At 42.8% G+C, this 16,920-nt stretch overlaps 1 protein-coding gene across 1 annotated transcript in view; it reads right to left on the bottom strand.

Moving 5' to 3' along the window:
• The window catches only part of LOC140693519 (trafficking protein particle complex subunit 9-like), a 335,939-nt gene that overhangs the window by 9,925 nt on the left and 309,094 nt on the right, over positions 1–16,920 (bottom strand). Inside the window, exon 16 of the mRNA XM_072957339.1 lies at positions 14,828–14,954. The gene's annotated coding sequence lies outside the window, so the exon portion shown is untranslated. The remainder of the gene's footprint in view (positions 1–14,827; positions 14,955–16,920) is intronic.

The following is a 16,920-nucleotide window of genomic DNA, read 5'->3' on the forward strand; positions in this document are numbered from 1 at the left end:
CCTTTCCTGCCCTCTCCCTGCAATCAATCTCTGAAGAGTCTTTTCTGTGTCACCTGGAATCACAATCACATTCATTTTCCACAAAGAGCTATGTCACTCCTTGGAGGACTTTTCAAAATCTAAAGGGTTGGTTTGAGAGGAGAGATTTGCATTTTCTGTTTCTCAAAGGAAACATGGCTTTAAAAGAAACTGAAAAGTAGTTATCTAGTCTAAGCCCTCATTGTGCAGAGAAAAAACCGGAGGCTCAGAAGAGATGAGGAAAGGGCCTTATTAACAAATATTGCCTCAGTACAGCACCAAGCCAGACCTGGCACTTCTAGGGGAGGATCTGGAAGGCCCAGGAGAATGAGTGTTAGAAAACAGAAAGAGAAGAAGCATACAAGGCCCCGTCTCTTCACCACCATAACATGAATTTCCACCAAATTACCCAGAATGGGTGCAGCCAATATTAAGTTTGTCAAAAGAGGTTATAGAATTCTCAACCATAGTGGAAATTCCAACATTTACTGTGCTTTTTTCCCAGTTCAAGCATCAATTCAGTGGGCACTCTGTACCAGGGACTACACGAGGCCTGGGGTTCTCCCAAATACAGATCTCTATTACCACGTGTGCAAACCACATTAAGGCCACCAGAAGAAAAGCGCCCACAGATAAGATGGAATTACTGAAACTGAAAGCAGCAAAAGAGCATATATTACTAGGAAAAACGGTGCTCCTAGTAATGGACACATGGACATAGAATGCAAACTGTGTTTAGCAGGCAGGAAAGGGGGGATTAACAGATACAAAGTAGTAAATATAAAATAAATGACAAGGACCTGCTATATAACACAGGGAACTATATTCAATTTCTTGTAGTGATTTATACTAAAAACAATCTAAAACATATATATATACATATGCATATGTTTATAACTGAATCTCTGCTGCACACTTGAAAATAACATTGTAAATTGACTACACTTATAAAATAATAATTTTAAAAAATAAGTAAAAATAAATGCAACGCCATTAAGAAAAAATAAAAGAACTCTCTAATCCCCTTAACTGTAGGTGGTCGAGAAATCTAGCTGCAAACACCAAGTCCACTGGATCACTCCAGCACTGGCTGTCACTCTTTCTGACCATCAGAGAGTCACTTGCTTCACTGAGGTTACTTTTCTCTTCTGTGAAAGGCTACAGTTGCAACTAACGATGTATAGAATCTCATCATTCACAAGCCCAAAAAGTAGTGAGAACTTCACATGGGCCAGGCTCTGGTCAGATGAAAAGATAGGGTCCCAGATATATTCATGGGTAGAAGAAGTTTATGCCATAAAGTTATAAATTCTTCCTGTTTTGATAGACAGATTCATTTCAATTCTGATTAGAATTCCTACCAGATTTTTCTTGGAATATAACAAGTTAATTTATGGTCAGGAATAGCCAAGAAATTTCTTTAGAACCACCACTTGGGAGGGGTGGATAGGTCATTCATTTCCACTGCTCTTTCTGAAGTGATGAAAACGTTCTGGAATAATAATGGATGCACCACTGTGAATATGCAAAAAGCTGCTGAATTGTACCATTTAAATGGATGGAATTCATGGTTTGTGAACTATATCACAATAAAACTGTCCTATGAAAATTATTTCTTGACAATTATTTTTCAGTTTATACACTAGTCTGTCTCACAATTTAAGAAAAACAAAAAACCTAAACAAGCCAAACTATGCCAGGAGCACTTTAGGACTGCAATATGCCTGGGTCTCCAAGGCCTCTGGTGGTGCTGTTCCTGTTAACGCACAATAGCTGGGCTGGGCTAGTTAGGGACTGTAACTATCTTTTGAAAATCGAGGATCACTCCTTTCACCCTGGGAGAGGGAAGGAAGGAGGATGTCACAGCCTCATGCCTTCAGCACATTTTTAACAGAACCAAGCCCTGCCTTCACCACTGCAATCCCTCTCACTATAAAAACACGTGACATCAACAAGCACCGCCATCATAACACCTGAAAGTGTTCAAGGTACTTACCTGAGGCAGAAACATGGAGGGGGGAGACAGAACCTCGCTTAGCAGTGACGCTCCCTTTTCCCGACTCCACCAGGAGAAGCTGGGCGTTAGAGCCGGAGGCTTTCAGCCCAGGTAGCAGCGCCCACGCCACAGAGCTGGTCCTCAGGGAGCGGGAAAGGGAGAGCAGGGCAGCCCCGGGGTCGCGGGGCAGGGAAAGCGGGGAGGGGGACGCGGGCTGCAGCCTCGCTCGGAGGACAGCCCCAGCCACAGTCCCAGGCGCCCGCCCCCGTCCGGGTCCGCAGACCCCGCCCGCCCGGGACACAGCCCGCCCAGGGGCGGGGACGGGCCGCCGGACGAGAAGAGGAAGCCCGGGAGGAGAGGACTAGCGGGAGGGAGAGGGGAAGGGGACGCCAGCCGCGGACTGAGGGGATCCCGGCTGGGTGAGAGATGGCAGGTGCACACCAGGCCCTGGACACTGTGGCCGGGACGCCGGGGCAGGTGGCGCTGGCAGAGGGGTCTGGCCTGAGCAATTCATCTGAACACGGGCTGACTAGCGCCCTTGGGGTCTGTGACAGGCGGACCGCCCTCCCGCAGCCGCCTGACCCCTTTCCCAGGAGCCCCCCACCTTGCACTTCCACAGTCAGAGGCCCCGACCCCAGGCAGGAACCAAAGGCCTACCGGGCGACGTAGTTGTGAAGCCTTTGGGCCCGATCCCCGGCTCGGATATGGAGCTCCCAACCAGCGGACCACTTGGCACTGACTGCGCATGCGCAGGAGGGCCAGCGATCCTCTCTGGGTTCTGTGAGAGAAGGTGGGACAGCGAGGGAGGGAGAAGATGGGAGCGGGTGGAGAGGACGGGAAAATTGGAGGGATACAGATGGACAGGATGAGCAGAGAGAAGGAAGGGATCTGGAGAAGGGAGGGTCTTAGAGGAGTTGGAGAAAAAAGCTTTACCTCTGGGGCACCCCTAGGCGGCAGACCTGCCTCTGTACCCTTCTGTTACCCTTCAAGCCCCGCAGCTCAATTTTACCACCGTGATCCAACCCTCCGTCCGATGCTTCTGCAGAAACCCTAGGGAGATCACACCCGTTGCCCCCACGCGGAGCTGGGTTTTCTGTTGCTCTGAGAACCAAGCACCCGCAGGTGTTGTCGCTCAGAACTACCTTGGGAAGAGCACATATTCCCCTTTTACACGCTGGGAAACAGGCAGGCAGGATCTCTGCCTTAGCTCCACTGTCCCAGGTGTTGGGCTGGCGGGGAGCGGGATGGTACAAGATCAGAGCCCCAGACAGAGCAGACTGCCTGAGTGTTGGTGCATAGTCCCCATCCCTCCTGGGTAAACCATACCCCACCCTAGTGGAAACATCAAGGGCTCACAGTAGTTCCCTGGGTGTGGGAGAGCTGTCCTCATGTGAAGGAAAAGTCCAGCTGGGCTAACAAGCTAAGTCACAAATCTAAGTGTGATAAGTGTCAGTTTACTGATCTAAATTATGCTGGGCTATCTCGTAAATCTGAAGTTTAGTGTCAGTTTATTGGCCTAACAACCTAACTCGTAATTCCAAGCTCAACAAGTGTCAGTAATGTGATCTGTTACAAATTGATAAGCTCCAGTGTACTTATTCCTTGCTTTTTGTTCTTTGAGCCTTATTGGCTAATGCCCCCTTACTTGTAACTAAGCCTTTAAAACCTCATGTGCACGTCTTGGAGGTACTCAAAACTTCGGAGCCGAAGCCCCTCTGAGCCCACCGGCATAATAATTCTGAGTACTCCAACACTCCGATTGGTGCTTTTGTCTTGGCTGGCCTGTTTCCATAACACTCAGCTCCAGTGCCCAGCTTTCTAGGTAGATAGGAGTGTTACCAAGTCGAAATTAATTCTCCTCAGTGCAGGACAGGCCAATAAGTTGGGAGACCAGATGTTGGGGCATGGAATAGCAAGTTTCTGTAGACCTAGATGGCAAACTAATGTCCTGGAAAACCATCTCCCCAAGTCACAATTCAGGCTCCTTTCCTATGTGCTTGGTTAGTGCAAACTTCTTAGTGTAGGAATTCCTTCTTGTTAGAATCCTTTCTTCTTGCAGCTATCTGCGTGGGTCAGATCCCTGTAAACCTCCAACAAAACAAACGTTATTTTCTATTCTGCAATTTGCTATCTTTTAATGAATGAAAAAGTGTTAAATATCCTTAAAGGTCAGAGCCTTCAGAATAGGGTCTCCTGTTTATTTCAGGCTCTAGGCAACATTGTTTTACAAGCAAGATGAAGCCTAGGTGACAGAGCATAGGGTTAAATTCAAAGGAACAAATCTAATATGGAGTCAGATTTGTTCTGTTATATTACCCGGCCAGATGCCACTTGAGGATTTAAACCCCTTTAAGTTAAAAATAACTAAAATTTTAAAGGAATTTACATACATAGGTGGGAATGTGCAAAGCATATCTGGAAAAGCACCCAAAGGATAGTAAACAGAGGCATCTCCAGAGAGGGCTGAAAGAACAGAGGATGAGGGAAAACTTCTTTCACTTGTGTATTTTTGTTCTCTGAGTTTTTTTTAAACCATTTCCTTGTATTTCTTTTTCAGATAAAAGAAATGTGTAATGGAGCAAAGGAGTAATTAGCTTAGCAAATACAGCAGCCATGGAATCATTAGTCATCACTTTTGATTTAAGCCAGAAAGCATTTTTTGACTCTCTCCAATGTGCTCTGTCCTGTTTTAAGACTTCTATTAATATTATTATTATTATTATTATTATTATTATTATTATTATTATTATTACTATTACTACAAGTACTACTACTATGACTATTACTATTATTACTATTATTTTATGAAATAATAACACGGTTTACCTCACCCCTGCCCATGGCTGGTGGAAAACCAACTGAGTTTTTCTTGAGTTGTTTTCCAAGGAGTAGAGATGAGTTTATAAACAGAACACATCTTCAGGGCAAAACAGGCAGTGTGCATTACCAGCAGGCCAGACAGCAATGAAGGGTTTTCAATAGAGGCACCCAGAAGCTGAGAGAGAAAGCCTCCAGGACACTACAAAAAGCTGCCCAAACTGCCATCTCCATGGTACTACTGAAATAGGAAAGAACAAATCTGACTCCATATTTGATCTGTTTCTTTGACTTTAACAAAGCCAAGTTAATATGCTCCGGTCTTTTCATGGGTTATGATGTCACAGAGGAAACGGACAGGTCAACAAGGAACCACTCTGCCGTGATCACGGAGCCGGGGAAAGGGATGGGCTGCAAGATGTATGAAGCAGCCACAACTGTGCCCGTGCTTCTAGGCAGGTATCCAAAATCGCCTCGACAAGGTGTCAAACATTTGTGCCCATGTCCTCATCAACAGACATGTATTAAAGACAAATGGAAACATATAAAAGGCCAATACCCTTGCTGGGTACACCGTCCAAAGAACAAAGTCTCAGTTTGACAACTGGCCATCTCGGTTCCATGGGATTCATTCTTGGAGAACCTTAAAAACCACTCTTCTGTCCTCAAGAATTGCTGCATATTTGTCCTATCTTTGGCTCAGGGATGCAGCACGTTCAAGTGAACTTTAATGTCTGCACAGATTTGACTGTCTTTTTCCAGGTTCACTTGTCCATTCAAAAGAGGCCTGAGCTAAGTCCATCCTCCGTAAGATCTATTCCCTCCAGTGACAGCTCATTGAGCCTGCAATTAAAAGCCAAGTGAACAAGACTGTCCTCAGCTAAAAAGTTCACCGATCTTTCACTGTTTTCTTAATCTCCTCTCCTGGCTAATTGCAACAGACTAACACCTCCCTCCACCAAGATACCCAACTATGTCATTTTTCTCCCCAAAGAGAAAATAAGGTCCATAAAATAGGAGACAACTCCATAGTCACCTCTGAATTCTTAGCATATAGTAATGTCAATAAATACAACTCAGATTATTGTTAGTTTCCTTTAAAACCTTTCTGGTTATTTGAATGAGACCTTGGAAGAGAGGTGTTTGCTGTCCAGTATCTTGATCCACAAGACTCTGGAGGCCTTTTTCGGAATAGCTGTTCACTGATTCATTCAAAATACAACTTATCAATCAAGGAGTAGCTGTGCTTTTCTGCCAGGAGTTTGTGGTCACTCTCATGCCAGAACAGCTTTAAACTATATCCTTACTTTGGATTTGTTATTTTTCCCCTCTTCCAACAAAATTGACTTTTCTTACTTTCTTGTTTTGAGGAATTTTTTTTTCCTATTTCACCCTTTAGTAAAGCAAGATTCTCAGGATGGGCTTGGCCCATTATATGATCACCCATCCAACTCCTAGTGTGAGAGGTCTGGGGCTCACATCCCTCCCTCCTGTCAAGGCAACTGAAAATCAGTTCAGGAGCCAACCAGCACACCACGGCTTCTAACGCTCACGTATCTCTCAGAAACCCTGCTTTCTCGTTTGTCTTGGCTTCTGAGAATTTTCCCTCACTTTCTTGACAATGAGTTGTGCAGCTTGAAAGATGAGGAAGGAAGGTTTTATTTCTCAATCAGCATTTTAAGGAACTTGTGTAATGAAGGTTTTCAGGAGTTTCTAGTACCCTCCATTGCCGAGACAGAAAACACACTAGACATTTTCTAAATTTAGTTCTCATGTGCATTTTTTTCTGTGCTTTTTTTTTCTTAACTGCTAACAGACATTTTTTAATTAAAAAAAAATAAGGCCCCAAAAAGAATAGAACACTGAAGGGGCAAACAAAATTAAAGGGCAAAGACAGAAAAATGATAACTACTCTACAAAGTTAATGTAATACATACACTATGTATCAGATCAGCAATTCTCAGTAACAGCTAATTGAAACATGACCATGAGGTAAAATTTCTCTCCTGTCAGGACATGGCCAACAGAAAATACAATTAAACCAACAAACTAATTTCCTAAGTCTGGCGAGGTACAGAAGTCTACAAGCTAAATGTGTCTTATTCTAGAAAAGAGGGAGTCTCACCAGCTCTTTTCTGTGGAGCCTGAGCCCACGGGAGGACGGTGAAGTGAGCTCTGTAAGTACCCAATTAGCAAAGTGAGTGATGAATAAATAGACGTGAGCTTTGATGACAGAGATAATACTACTATTCGTTTGTCCTTTAAAGTATGACTTCACGTTCAGTGATCAATACTTCGGCGTCCTTAGGAGTTGAGATTTTAGGAAAATGCACAACCTGGGCCCAGATCTCCTCTTTAAGCTCGTGACACTGCAGTTAGTTGTCTCAAAGGCAGCTCCAACTCCACATGCAAAGAGCTGACTTCACGGTGTTCCTCCCATAGCGGTCCTTACCAGGGCCCCTGGTCGGAGGGTAAGGTCTCCCTGCGTCTCCCAACTCAGGCCCATCACTCACAGATGTGAATGGACCCCTCCTTCAGGGACCAGATATCCTCAGACACCGAGTCCCACTACCCTCAACTGACCTACCAGATACTCACTGGCACTCACTCAGCACTGACCCTCTGCTGGAGACCACGCTGCACACTGCACAGTGTATCTCACTGGATCTCCACAATAGTCCTGGGAATTGGGTACATCACTGCTTCAATTGATTAGATAAATTGTTTCACTTCCTTGCGTGCGTCATTCAAACTGACACGGCTACTAAGCCACAAGCCTGGGCCTGAAAACCACTTGAAAATTGGACACTGCTACACCTCGCAGCCACCCTACTCTGACTCATCACATCATCTCCTGCCAAGCCTTCTAAATGTTTCCAAACATTCTAGAAGACAAATATGAACTATGAGAGCACCCCACTCTCCTACTTAAAATCTGTCAATGATGGTTCACTCCCCTTAGGAGAAAGCCCAACCAGGCCTGAGCACAGCCTAAGGCCCCAGCATCCGCTTTCCCTGCACGGCCGCGCCGCCTCACCCACCACGCAGCTCTACACGTGCCGTGTCTAGGACAGGGATGCTGACTCCGCACAACCCAGGGCTTGTCTCACTCGAACAATGATCACCTTCTTCAGTGTTCATCTTCTTCATTGCTGACTCTCACAAAAATGTTTTCTCATGATGAATCAATATCTTTTTCCTTACAACTGCCCATCATTAATAATGAGCTCCCCCCAAAGAGAGAAGACCTAATTCTCAGTCTCCTTATCTGTAAAGTGAGAATAACAAGGAAATATGTGAGGTTTCAAGAGAAATAATATTCATGTGAGGCTGAGGGACAATTCCATCATACAGTAAGCATTCAATATGTGCTTACTTAATATTAATAAGAATATATTGCATTCTAGCAACCTTCAATCAATGTTTTATGACTTTGTCCAACAGACTACTGACAAACTGTTGGACGAACCACTTTGAGCAGATCAGCACAAGCATACTGGGAGAGGTAAGTGCTGACTCCAGTTACAGCTGCAGCCACCCAGCACTACGGGGCGGGGGCAGTTTGCTCAAACTCTTACATGTTGCTTGAGCATTTAGTTCTCATTATAGAATAAAGACAGTTGTTCTTTAGTCAAAGCTCCTGAAACATAAATCTTCAAAGATTGATGCAAATTAGGTTTCAAGTACAACACTCTCACTAGAATTTATTTGAAAATTATAGTCTTAGCTACTCCGCACATCAAAAGGGCATAATCTTAATGTATCTGACTAAATACACTGAAAGGGTTGTTTAAAAGTAATTAAGAAGAAGCCATTCAGAATAAGCTCTCAGTATCATCTGCACAAAGACCCACCCAAGGGTCTCATTTCTCACTTCCACATAGGTGTTTTCAAGTAGCTTACCTTGGGTCTTGGTTTCTTATAACACGGGGCGGGGAATAGTTGTGGATAGATTTATGTAGCAAATATATACCAAGGGTATTTGTTGTGAAGGAATTCTACAAATAAGAAGATTGATACATAGTCCCACCCATAAGAAATTCAGCCTTTCCATTTACAACAGCATTAAAAATAAAGTGAGAGATACATTTAACAAAAATTTACAAGATTTGTACATTGAACTTTTTGAAGTATCACCAGAATAAATTTTAAAAGATCTACATATATGGAAGACATCCCATTTTCATGGAATGATTGACAATATTATTAAAAATGTTAAGAATCCTCAAAGTGAACTATATATTCAGTGGAATCCCTATCAAAATTCCAGCTGACTTCTATGCAAAATTGAAAAACTGATCCCAAAATTCACATGGACGTGCAAGGGGCCCAGGACAGCAAAAACAACCTTGAAAAAGAAGAGTAAAGTTGGAGGACTCACTTTAAAGTGTACTAAAATGCTATAGTACTAAGTCAGTATGATACTGGCATAAGTTTGGATAAATAAGTCTAAGAGACACAATAAAAACCCACGGGGAAAAACTTACATTTACAGACACTTTTCCACTAGGGGGCCAAAAACACTCCATTGAAAGAATAGTCTATTCAACTAATGGTTCAGGGACAGCTGGGTATCTGCAGGCAAAAGAATCAATCTGGAATCTGAACACCCATATTTTATATAACAAATAAAATTAATTGAAAATAGATCACAGACAGAAATGTAAAAATTAAACCTATAAACTTTCTAAAAGAAGACACAGTATAAATCTTTGTGGGCCTAGGATAGGCTTTGGTTTCCTAGATACAAAACCAAGAGCACAAGTGATAGAAGGAAAAAGCAGATAAACTGGACTTCATCAAAACTAAAACCTTTTTCTTACAAAGGACATCATCAAGAAAGTGAAATGACAGGGGAAAAGGGTATCTCAAGTCAGAGAGTGCGTGCTTTGCAAAAAAATAAAATAAATCTTTACATCAAACTACCTCCCTTGTAAAGAAATTGTTTTAATGTTTAAAAAAATATAGTTAAAGGACAATGTGCAGAATAGAAGAAAAATTTTGCAAAGCATGTATCTAATAAGAGAGTAGTATCCAGGATATATAACGAATGCTTACAACTGAACAATACAAAAAAATACACCCAATTTTTAAATTTACCACGAATTTAAATAGATATACAAATGGCCAATAATCATATGAAAAGATGCTCAGCATCACTAGGGAAGTCAAAAACAAAATGAGATCTCATTTTACACCCACTAGGATGGTTATAACCAAAACATGGACAATAACAAATGTCGTTCAGGAGGCAGAGAAACCTCATATGCGGCCAGGGGAAAGGAACAATGTTGCAGCTTCTTTGGAGAAGTCTGGTATTTCCTCAAAAGCTTAGAGTTATATGTCTCAGCAATTCCACTCCTACATATAGAGTCATCTCTCAATATCCTTGGGGGGTTGGTTTCAGGAACCCCACACCCTGGATACCATAATCCAAGGATGTTCGAGTCCCTTTACAATCAACCATCTGGATTCATGTAGTGGAAACTACAGATATGGCGGGGCAAATGTACAGCCAACAGAATGAAAACATATTCTCATAAAAAATTTCACATCAATATTCATAGCAGTATCATTCAGAGTAGCCAAAAGTTACTAACAATATCCATCCATCAATGAACGGATAAACACATTTACCAAGAATAGGCCCACAAACTTTTGGTCATTGAAACTTTGACAAAGGAGGTGAGAACATACAATGGAGTAAAGACAGCCTCTTCAGCAAATGGTGTAGGGAAAACTTAACAGCTGCATGTAAATCATTGAAGTTAGACTACTCCCTCACAGAATATACAAAAATGAATACAAAATGTGTTAAAGAATTAAACATGTAGACAAGACACTATAAACCTCTTAGAAGCAACCATAGGCAAAACATCTGACATACATCTCAGCAATGTTTTCCTAGAGCAGTCTACTCAAGCAATAGAAAAACAACCAAAAATATACAAGAGGGATCTAATTAAACTTACAAGCTTTTGCACAGCTATGGAAACAGTAAGCAAAACAAAAAGACAACCAACCTATGGAATGGGAGAAAATATTTACAATAAATGAAACTGCTAGGGGCTTAATTCCCAGAATATGTAAACAGCTTTTACACTTAATAAGAAAGAAAAACAAACAATTCAATTCAAAAATTGGCAGAAGTCCTAAAGAAACATTTCTCCAATGAAGACGTACAAATGGCCAGTAGCCACATAAAAAAATATTCATTATCATTATCAGAGAAATGCAAATCAAAACTGCAATCAAGTATCACCTCTCACCAGTCAGAATAGCCATCATTCAGAAGTTCACTGACAATAAATACTGGAAAGTCTGCGGAGAATTGGGAACACACCTGCACTGTGGTGGGGATACAGTTTGGTGGAGCCATTGTGGAAAAGTGTATAGATGTTCCTCTAAAGACATAAAATTGACCTCCCAGATGACCCAGCAATCCCACTCCTGGGCATATATCCAGAAGGAACCCTAATTGAAAAAGACACCTACACCCCAATGTACACAGCAGCACTATTTACAATATCAAGACATGGAAGCAACCGAAATGTCCACTGAGAGATGACTGGATAAAGAGGTTGTAGCATATTTGTCCAATAGACTACTATTCAGCCATAAAATAATAATAAAATAATGACATTGGCAGCAACATCAATGGACCTGGAGAATGTCATTCTAAGTGAAGTAAGCCAGAAAGAGAAAGGAAAATACCATATGAGATTGCTCACATGTGGACTCTAAAAAAAAAAAAATAGAAAGAAACAAAAAAATAAACTTATCTACAGAACAGAAACAGACACAGAGACATAGAAACCAAACTATGGTTACCAGTGGGGAGAGGGTGTGGGAAGGAATAAACTGGGAGTTCAAGATTTGCAGATACTGAGTATGTAAAGAATAAACAGCAAGTTTATACTGTATAGCACAGGAGAATATATTTAATATCTTATAGTAACTTATGTTTAAAAAGAGGATGAAAATGAATACAGGTAGGTTCCTATTTAGCTGAAGTGTTGTGCTGTACACAAGAAACTAACACAAAATTATAAACTAACAAGACTTCAATGAAAATATTTTTAAATAGACCAAAAACGAAAACAAAGGAAAAGGGTATTATCAAGCAAAAAGAATAAAGTACTGATTCAGGCTACAATCATGGATGAACCTTGAAACTTTATGCTAAAATAAGCCAGACACAGAAAGCCAAATAGTGCCCTTTAAAGTGAACTGTATCTAAGCGTTTATTGTACTACTCCTGTAAATTTTCCAGAGGTTTGAAATCTATCAATATCAAAATAAAATGTATTATGCATTAAAAACTTAAAACCCTTCCTCACAGGAGGGCTTTAATTATTAAATGCAGAAACGCATATAAAGCTCTTGGAAAAACAATTTGCACGTCCACACACAGTCACTGCTGTCACTGCCACTCAGAGGGTGGTGACAGCGCTGATGAGAGCTGCCTCCACTCGCTCCCCTGCAGAAAGGAGTGAAGGCCTGAGCTCTGACAGGCAGGGTGAGCGTGAACCTGAGTCATACACAGCCACGTTCCAGACTCTGCGTTACCCAACTTTCTTATACAAACTGCAACATGTAATGTAAACACGCTAGAGGGATGTATCTTACAACACAGGGAATACAGACAATGTTTTACAGTAACTATAAATGGAGCATCTATTGTACACCTGAAACTAATATCATATTTTAAATCAGCTATATTTTTATGAAAAATTAAAAAATATTTTTAAAATGCTATCACTTTAATATTCAATTCGGTTTTTAAGTTACTACTAAACAGCTCAGAATGTATAAAAGCATTTAATTGTGCTGTTTGCTTACATATTTATTTACATTCAGCCTCTTGCTAAAAGAGAATTTAAACAATTCTGTTAAACACAGCTTAACAACCATAACAACAAAAGGCAAAACGGAGAGTGAAGAGAAAATGGAGATTCAATACTTAAATGAAACCAGGGGGAAGTAAACTCATAAAAATGGATTCCATGAAGTCAGGGCAAGTGTTAAGGCTGACTAGAAATTCAGCTGTAGGATTCTTGGCAGCGAAACCAAAAAGAAAAGATGATGGGGCGGGTGGTAGAGCGTGTGCTTAGCGTGCACGGGGTCCTGGGTTGAAGCCCCAGGGCTTCCACTAACAGGTAAATACATCTAATTAACTGCCCCCCTAAAAGATCACCAAAGAAAAGAAAAAGAGAAATTTCTTTCCCAAAGAACCCTGATATTAAATTTGGATTAAATATTAAAAAAAAGAAAAAAAGAAAAATTCAAAAGATAAGTGACACTGAAGGAAAACCACAGCTGGCCTAACAAGCTAAGTCACAAATCAAAGTGTGATAAGTGTCGGTTTCCTGATCTAAGTTTTGCTGGGCTACCTGGTAAATCTGAAGTTTAGTGTCAGTTTACTGGGCTAATAAGCTAACCCGAAAATCCAAGGTCAACAGTTGTCAGTAACGTGATCTGTTCCAAATTGATAAGCTTCAGTGTACTGATTCCTTGCTTTTTGTTGTTTGAGCCTTATTGGGTATTAGCCCCATACTTGTAATTAACCCTATAAAACCTCATGTGCACGTCTTGGAGGTGCTCAGAGCTTTGGAAAAGAAACCCCTCTGAGCCCGCCAGCGTAATAAATCTCAGTACTCCAACCCTCTGTGTGATTCTTATTTCTTGGCTGGCCTTTTGTTTCCATAACAACACAAGCGATAATGCCCGTGAGATAAATCTGGGGAGGCTGCTGGTAAGTCGCCATGTCTCACGTGGGAAAATCTGAAACATCCTTCTCACCACTCAGAGTCATCATAAGCCCACACCACACCTCCTGCCGTTAAATGCAGGAGCACGGTTAGGGCCCGGCCTTTGCTGTCTTTGTGTCATCACAGTGATACAGGATGGAAGGGGGAAGAGCACAGCCATTCAAGGAAGGCCGCAGCAATTGACATCAAAATGGTGAAGGATTCAACCCCCAATAGGCCTTGAGGCTCAGGATGAAGAGATTTAACTTCTAGCAGATCTTGAGATTCAGTAAACATCCATTGTAATAGTAACCTGGTGAATAACATGCCCCAGGCACCATGGCAGTCCCAATGATAGCCACAAAAGGTCAAAGGGTGGGAAATGGCCAACTCCCTGGGAATCCTAGCCCCTTGCCCTAAGGCTGGTCCTTCTACTTATTAGCATATGAAACCACCAAGCCCAAGAAAACAAGCAACACAGCGCCACCTCGCGGTCACCACTCTCTGTCCCTCTTTGGAGAAGACAGACCTTCTGTCTGTGGGGTGTGTACCTACTTCTAATCTGTGCATGAAACCCCCACACCTCGTGACGTTTCTCTTGCATTTCAATGTATCTGTCTGAATATATATACCTTTACTCAACACTGGCTTGCTCTTGAATTCTTTACTGCATGAAGTCAAAGAACAAAATCTGGTGGGGCACATCCCAGGGGCTCAACGAAAGCCTGGGACACAGCCCTTCTCATGCCCAACGTTTTTTATTCTTGTATCAACAGGACTGGGCTGTGAAGTGACGTCTGAGGCCCCAGCTAAGGGACAGAACCAGCTTCCAGGGTTCCAATTTGCGGGCAGCCTCTCCCCCAGCTTGGGCCTTGGGGTCTGCCCGGTTCTCTGTGTTTCTCTGTTGTGCTGACTCCCCAGCCATACAGCGTACTCCTAGGCCTGTCCCCACAAAACCCTTCTCTCCAAAATACAAGCACGTCATGTCACAATCCTCTTGTTCAACCAGGAAATGTTCAGCCCACTTTTTTCCTCCCCAATAAATTACCCAACTGTCCTCCCTCCCATCACATCACTTCTTTCTTTGTGAGAACTCTGCACTCGCCACACCCCATCATGAACACAGGTGTCTTGCTGGCTGTGACCGAGATGTTTCTTTCTCACACAGCAAGCGTCCTTTCACTTTCCCCTTGTTACCTTAAAAAAGCCTTTCCTGAGTCACCCACCACTCTGATTATGAACTCACAATGTGCTGAAGTTGCAGTCACTATGTGCATACATCCCAGTTTTGGCTAGGTATCCATCACAAGATCTTCATTAAGGAGCTGCATCAAGAAGTTATACAGGGTATTCTTACATCAGAGTGGAGGAACCTGCAAAAAATTTAAACGGCTTTGAAGAGAGTGTTAACCAGGGACAGAGATGTCGCGGGTCCTAGTCAAAAGTGTCATGAGGAAAAATGTTCTCCCAAGGCTCAGAGTGGCTTCTGAACACAGAATCCTCAGGGAGGAGGTGACAGGCAGTGATTAGGGTGGGTGATACAGGTTACGCTCCCCCAGCTGGGGAAGAATAGGTTTTTTTCTTGTTTTCCAAACAATTTCTTACTATCTTTTTCTCTTATTGCCACATACCATTTCCTACGAATTAAGCATATCAATGTCAGTCACTTGGGCCACTTGGGAGAAGCTACACGATGCCATTCACAGGGATGGGGCATGACAGCCACACCAGTCTAGGTTGAAAGACCAGTGGGGGTATTTGCAAGGTAATCACGGGCATGCAACAAACTCCCCAGCTTCAATGACCTCATCTCAAAGCTGGGGTCAATAAAATTACCAAGCAAATTGCGTGAAGATTATGGCCAATGTTTACTAGGTAAGTGCCCGTGAAAGCTGCCGCTTAATGGGGAATGAGTACGATCAATGAGGCCCTGTCTACCTGCCCACATGCGCCCTGCCTTCCTGCCTTGCTGCAACAGCAGAACTTGTTTAGCTGAGATGAACACCCCCAGAGCAGCCCAGACGGGAAAGCTCCCAGCTCTGCACGGCGAGACGTGTTCCTTTCCTTCTCAGAGCTGATCACAGTTTGCTGTCGTCTGTTTTTATGTTTATCCCTTTTGTAACTCCCTCTCCTCCGGAGTTTTTGCTCAAGCAGCACAGGGCCAGGTGTGTCTTGGGTCCTGCCGGATATTCTGGGCAGGGAAACAGCCAACTCCATATCTGGCTCTGGTGCTGAACGGAGAGAGCAGAAGGCCCAGGGGCCCATGCTGAACTGAGGCCCCTGCACCCAAAATTATGGTCTGACCTTGGGCAAATTACACAGTCTTCTTTACCCTGAGATTCCTCATCTGTCCATGAAAATAACTGCCCATGTCACACAGAGTTACAAGTATTAAAGGAAATCAACAAATTCACAACCTAGCCAAGGGGCTACAAGTGCATCCTCAACAGACAAATGCTGCCTTTACGGCTCTGACGCACGCTAAGCGGGGCGGCCCCACACAGTGAACACTGCTAAGTGCCAGGGTGTTAAATGCTTCATGTGTGCTATAATACTCTTTAGATCTTACAACAATCCCAGGAAGAAATGAATATTATCATGCCCATTTCACAGATTCACCAACAGGTTGAGAGTATGCATTCTATTCCAAGGCCCTATGGTGAAGAAATGGCAATTTAAACCGGAATCTGGGCCCAGGCCTTGGCTCCATCTCTCTCCCATCCACCTGACCACTTGCCTATGAATTCCACCTGTCCAATATAAAAGTTTGCAGCCGGCCATCCCTTAAAAGCAATGTGTGCCACCGTTTGTCAATGTTGTTTAATTACCATAAACTGTTCTCAGAAACCACTACAGTAAAGAAAGTTGGACTTAAGGAATTCTGCATTGCGTTCTCCTGCAATGTGCAGGATCCCTTTCCTACACCTCCAAATCCAAGTGTATGCTTCCTCCGTGTTTATGTTTGCACACGGCTTATTAAAGCAGAAGGTATCTGCAGTAATTCCATCTCGGTTGCTTTCCAAGTTTGCAGATGATCCATATTCGGTCTGTGAACGAAAATACTACAATGTGAATGAGAATACTGCAACCATGTCAGTAAACAAAGAATACTGATACCAAGTCATTAAAGGCTTCCGCCACTCCCCGGCGAGGACAGGCCTGCAGCCCAGCCACTGCAGCAACTCACAATGGTGCCCTCTGAGCAGACTCAGAATAAGAAAGGACGGGCTACTGGCCCGAGATAGCTAGGTGCTTGTCTAAAAAATGAATTCAGTGAGTCCTAATATTTGCTTCCTCCCATTCATACAAAATCACTAAATTCTTGAACTTGAGATACCT

This window comes from Vicugna pacos, unplaced genomic scaffold, assembly GCF_048564905.1.
Source record: "Vicugna pacos unplaced genomic scaffold, VicPac4 scaffold_19, whole genome shotgun sequence".
Lineage (NCBI taxonomy): Eukaryota > Metazoa > Chordata > Mammalia > Artiodactyla > Camelidae > Vicugna > Vicugna pacos.